The sequence below is a fragment of the Salmo salar genome, chromosome ssa26, assembly GCF_905237065.1.
Source record: "Salmo salar chromosome ssa26, Ssal_v3.1, whole genome shotgun sequence".
Classification (NCBI taxonomy): Eukaryota; Metazoa; Chordata; class Actinopteri; order Salmoniformes; family Salmonidae; genus Salmo; species Salmo salar.
In genome coordinates this window covers 8,112,156-8,117,930 of record NC_059467.1, presented here as the reverse complement: position 1 = coordinate 8,117,930, position 5,775 = coordinate 8,112,156, and the positions used below count along the sequence as shown (strand labels likewise).

The following is a 5,775-nucleotide window of genomic DNA, read 5'->3' as shown; positions in this document are numbered from 1 at the left end:
GTGATGACTAGCTAGCTAGCAGCTAGCAGTGTTGACTACGTTAGGAGGACGAAGATAGCTAGCCTCGATAATTACTCAATTACTCTAAACTACACAAATTATCTTTGATACAAAGACGGCTATGTAGCTAGCTAAGAAGAATTGCTCAGATCAAACAAATCAAGCCGTTGTAATGTAGTGAAGTGTAATATTACCTGTGGAGCGAAGCGTGGTGCGACTGCTCGCTCCAAACCGGAAGTTAATGTGATAGAATTGTATTTCTGTAACCAAGTCTAACTCAGTCATAGGCACGACCCCAGGGACACATACAGGACCAGGCGTCATTTGACAAGCCTGTTCAAGGGTCACTATAAAACCCACCCTGATTTACATTTCTCCAGACCAGGCCTCCACTCCATGGCCAATAGGTTTTACCATCCAATTCCTCAACTGAAAGTGAACTACACCACGTGGTTAACTTTTAGACTATCGAGACTGACAGAATAAGAACAAGTCTTTGATATTAATTATTAGTCTGCAGCTAAGTAAATTATATCATCGAACGCGAAGACCAACGAAACATCCATTCTATGACGACATTAATGAATGTCGCTTTGAAAGATCCATTCTAACCGAGAGAGAGAGAGAGAGACAAAACTCTCCACAGAACGAGGCTCCAACAAGGATCCCGACGACGACACATGAGCGTAAATATATATTGATTGCAATTGTTCCCGAATGAGCGAGCCTTCAATTGTCAATTGTTAATATTAATGAACTCTGTGTACCTTCTCAGCTGACCGTTTATGACCCATTGTCTAACAGACCAGCCATGCCTGTTAGCCATTAGCGCACATTACTATACCAATCCTTTGTGACGATAATTACTGTTTGTATGTTTTCTGTTAATTACTTAGTGTAGTAAATAAATTATTTTAAGACAATTGATGTATGGATGATTTTAGTAAAGACTGGGTTCGTGCAGATACAACAATTTACGACGTTTGGAATGAGACTGAACGCGAGGTAAAATACACCATTTAAACCAGAAGATAATCGGCCTATACTATAATAGAATATAATATTATAGTACAGGAAAGTTATATTAGGAAAATTATAGCTTTGTAATCTGAATATTCTCCTTGGTGCCCCGATCTCCTAGTTAATTACAATTAAACGATTAATCAGTTTAATCGCGTGATAATAATTACAGGGAGTTAATTGATAAACATGTCTTCAGTTTAATGGTACCCCAAAGACACGACACCATATACAGTTGCAAACCGTAGTCTGGCTTTTTTATGGCGGTTTTGGAGCAATGGCTTCTTCCTTGTTGAACGGCCTTTCAGGTTATGTCGATATAGGACTTGTTTTACTGTGGATATAGATACTTTTGTACCTGTTTCCTCCAGCATCTTCACAAGGTCCTTTGCTGTTGTTCTGGGATTGATTTGCACTTTTCACACCAAAGTACGTTCATCTCTAGGAGACAGAACGTGTCTCCTTTTTGAGCGGTATGACGGCTGCGTGGACCAATGGTGTTTATACTCGCGTACTATTGTTTGTACAGATGAACGCGGTACCTTCAGGCATTTGGAAATTGCTCCCAAGGATGAACCAGACTCGTGGTGGTCTACAAATTATTTTCTGAGGTCTTGGCTGATTTATTTAGATTTTCCCATGATGTCAAGCAAAGAGGCACTGAGTTTGAAGGTAGGCCTTGAAATACATCCACAGGTACACCTCCAATTGACTCAAATGATGTAATTTACGCCTATCAGAAGCTTCTAAAGCATGACATCCTTTTCTGGAATTTTCCAAGCTGTTTAAAGGCACAGTCAACTTAGTGTATGTGAACTTCTGACCTACTGGAATTGTGATACAGTGAGTTATACGTGAAATAATCTGTCTGTAAACAATTGTTGTAAAAATGACTTGTCTCATGCACAAAGTAGATGTCCTAACCGACTTGCCAAAACTATAGTTTGTTAACAAGAAATTTGTGGAGTGGTTGAAAAATGAGTTTTAATGACTCCAACCTAAGTGTATGTAAACTTCCGACTTCAACTGTATGTTAAATTATTAAAATGCTATTTTTTTTTTTGCTGTGCTTTTAGTTTTTTGCGCATTAGCCAATTGACGTTTCTCAATGAGTTTAAAGCACATGAATTCATCCGACTGGCATTTGAAACTTCAAAACTGGTAATTACCACCTTTCCAGTTGGTAATTACCAGGATTAGTCCACTCTCAATTTGAATATTCAAATGAATGGGATAGTCTGCCGAATTTACAACTTCATCTTATGGATGGCTAGATATTAGTCTTTGGACTCAGAAGGTCAGTGGCCCACTGATTTGGCGTTATATACTGTATCGCACATTTGTGGGGTAGACCTGACCAGGACTCAAACCTGGGTCCAGCGACTGTCAAGCCAACACCTTAACCGTTACACCAAAAGGTCAGAACCTTTTGACTAAGTTGCTAGGTGTTGGAGTTAAGGTCACTACATTATCTCCTTCCTTCAGGAGAGTGTTCTTAGTCCCTCACTTGTACACGCCTCTCCGATGGCCTCACAGGTGCCATCCTACTTCTGACACCAATGTAGCAAATTCGGGAGGTAGCCCCAACCGGGACTCAAACCCGGGTCCAGCAACTGTCAAGGAAACACCTTAACTGTGACGCCAAGAGGACCAAACCTGTTTGTGTCTTTGTAATCCCTGTTTTTCAGTTCACTTGTTCTTCTAAGTAATTGTCTGTACAGAAGGTGCTATTTAATTCTTTATTTTTGTTGGCTTAAGGTTGCTACAATACATTGCAGTACTGTGCTTTACGAAAGGTTAGCATTAGCTGTACGGATCCTTTGAAAATATATTCAACAGATACAGTATACCCAACTTTTAATCATATCACGTAATTCAGACCCCTTTCTATACTTGGCTGTTTGAATATTTATAATTATACGCATAATTGATTGATTGATTGATTGGTAGATTGATTTGTTGATTGATTGGCAGATTGATTGACTGTCACACAATACACCAGACTGCGTTTCAAAGTATTTATTAATCGTAAACAAACTGCATATAATGTAACAACATCTTCATGAGAATAGTATAGCTGCCTGGGCTTAGCTAGTTGTTTGTTTCATTTGACAAACATAATAACAACAATACTAACAGTAGTGTGTACTGTGCTAACAGTACGTCAACTACAAACCGTGTGTGAAATATAGTGCTAGCCAATCCAACTGTTTTTTTTTATTGTCACGGTTCCATACAATCTAAAAACAATTGATAGCAGTGTATTGATTCGACACCGTTTAAAATGAGAATGGAAGTTGTTGGCAAAAGCATGTGATCACCCTGTGATCACCCTGTCTCTCCGGAGAAAACAGAATTCCTAGGTTTTTTGAGATTCCTAGGCTTTTTGGGTAATTGTTTATGGAATAATCATTAGTATAATTGTGCCATTGCTATTAGTGAGATATTGTCTCCAAAGTGATGATTCTAACAGATAATGATCATAGCATCGAAAGCACAATAAACCACTTTGGCTATGTTTACGCAGCCATCCTAGCAACCCAATTCAGATTTTGTTTCATATCCAACCATTTTTTCTGACTGTTTACGCTCAGGTTTATATGGGACAGGTTTGTGCATTCACACATTTAACATCTGAAATAGCACACATATGCAATGCTAATTTACCAATTTTTTCATGTAAAAAAACAACCTTTCAGAGCAAAAAAATACATTTGATCTGAGCATCCACACTGAGGTTGCATATGGAGCATCATAATCGTATCAGAATTGAGAGCCACATATGGATGTGATATAAATCAGAACTTGCTGTTTAGACATTGGGGGAAAGATCATATATGTATCAGATATGCCAAATAATTGACATACAATCAAAATTGAGCTGCCTGTGTGAACACAGCCTTTGTAAATTAGGCTACATTCACTCCCATGCTTAGGTAATTTGCTGGTTTATGGGTATTTAAACATAATTAGCAATTTCATTCAGAATCTCTTATTGGTTCAATCGTTTGTGGAAAGAAGAGGGGGAAAGTGCATTATGCGTTATAGCTGCGCAAGAACTGAAAGCTCTTTTGCTTTACAGACCCATTGACTATTTCTATCTATAAGAAATTGTTCTTAACTGACTTTCCTAGTTAAATAAAGGTTCAATAAAAATACAAATTAATACAAATAAAATCTGTGTGTGTCAGAGGAGGCTGGTGGAAGGAGCTATAGGAGGACACAGTCATTGTAATGGCTGGAATGGAATAAATTGATCGATATCATACACATCAAACATATGGCACCCTTAGCAAAGTTGCCAACAACTGGATACATCTGGTTTTCAGGGATACTGCTATCTTCAACCTAGGTTCCTTTTCCGCTGAAAACCAGATACGGGAACTCCGCTCAGGCGTTTCTTTTACGCCTGCTACGCTAGGTTGAACATATGGAAACCAGATGTTTGACTCCATTCCATTTATGCCATTCCAGCCATTACAATGAGCCTGTCCTCCTATAGCTCCTCCCACCAGCCTCCTCTGGTAAGTGTGTGTCCATTTATGAATTCCTCTGTCTTTTTTGCCTGTCTGTTTAACTGCCTGTCTCGCTCCAATCTTCACTGTGTGCCTGTGGTTTAGTCTACTGTTCTATGTGTGTGTTTATGTTTTTGTGAGCAACTTTTTCCCAGTCTTCCTTCTCCTTTTGTTTAAGGGGCTCTCAGCACACCTTCCCCCCTGAAACAGAATGAGAAGAGGAGCCCAGTTAGAGTCTGCCTCATCATGGACACTAGCCCTAATCAACCAATCAATACACCCTGTAATTAACCAATCAACCAATCAATGAACCTGCAAATCACCACTTCACTACACTACTGATCAATCAATCAAACTACCTCAAAGCATAACTCAGGTCACTGAAGTGTGTCCACAACTGATATCAGACTCAAAGGAACAGTGCCAATGTCTGGTTGTAGTCTCTGTTGTTCTGCCTGTCTGTTGTCTATTGGAAGTCCAAACTTCTTTGTACACTGTTTTGGATTTTATATGACCATAATGCTGATTGTCTTTTGAACACCATTTTGAGTTTTATGATCAGCCAATTACTTAGAGGTCTAAAGCATCTGAAAACGGGTTCTGTGAGATGCTGTATGTGTATGAGAAAGCCATGAGAACAGCTTTACTTACTGTTCTGCACAGCCTCAGCGTTCTCCTGTCAGAGGGGGAGACACAAAACAAAAGATGTTAGACTTCAGCTTCCATTTACAGTACCTACGTACTCTTTCAGCTATGTCCTGTTTAGTTGAAGTTTAAGAACAACTTTGAATGAAAATGATAATTTAACCCAAAACCAGGGTCTTGTTCATTCTTCATTAAGCACCAAACGGAAAGAAAATGTACTGAAACACGGAAGGACTATCTGAACTTATCCAATAAGAAATGTGGTTTGCCATGCAAAGTGTTTTGCTACAGTGTGCCTTAATGAATACTATCCTGGTTTGTTGCCTTGTGCTATTAGGAGGTTAGTCACTCACCGATCCACAGGCTGAGGTAACATACGAGCGAAGCCCTAAACAATCCAGCCCACCACACTGTAGAAGGAGAACAGAGATATTAGAATATGAACTGTCTACATCACAGGGCATGTTTAACAGCTGCTATCGTGCTTTAGCAGTAGAGCACATTTCAGGGCTATTACTATGTTATAACAGCATCACGAATGTGTTTGCAAGCCGTTCCCATGTTATAGCAGCATAGAGAATGTGTCAGATCATTG

The 5,775-nt window shown here is 39.2% G+C and overlaps 1 long non-coding RNA gene across 1 annotated transcript; it reads right to left on the bottom strand.

Annotated features, from left to right (window-relative positions):
- Window positions 1–4,560: 4,560 nt before the first annotated feature.
- On the bottom strand, window positions 4,561–5,573 carry LOC106586994 (uncharacterized). The gene is made up of 3 exons (XR_001324336.1): window positions 5,534–5,573; window positions 5,187–5,211; window positions 4,561–4,736 (listed from the first exon to the last, which is right to left on the bottom strand). It is a non-coding gene; the product is annotated as an uncharacterized lncRNA (long non-coding RNA).
- Window positions 5,574–5,775: the final 202 nt, after the last annotated feature.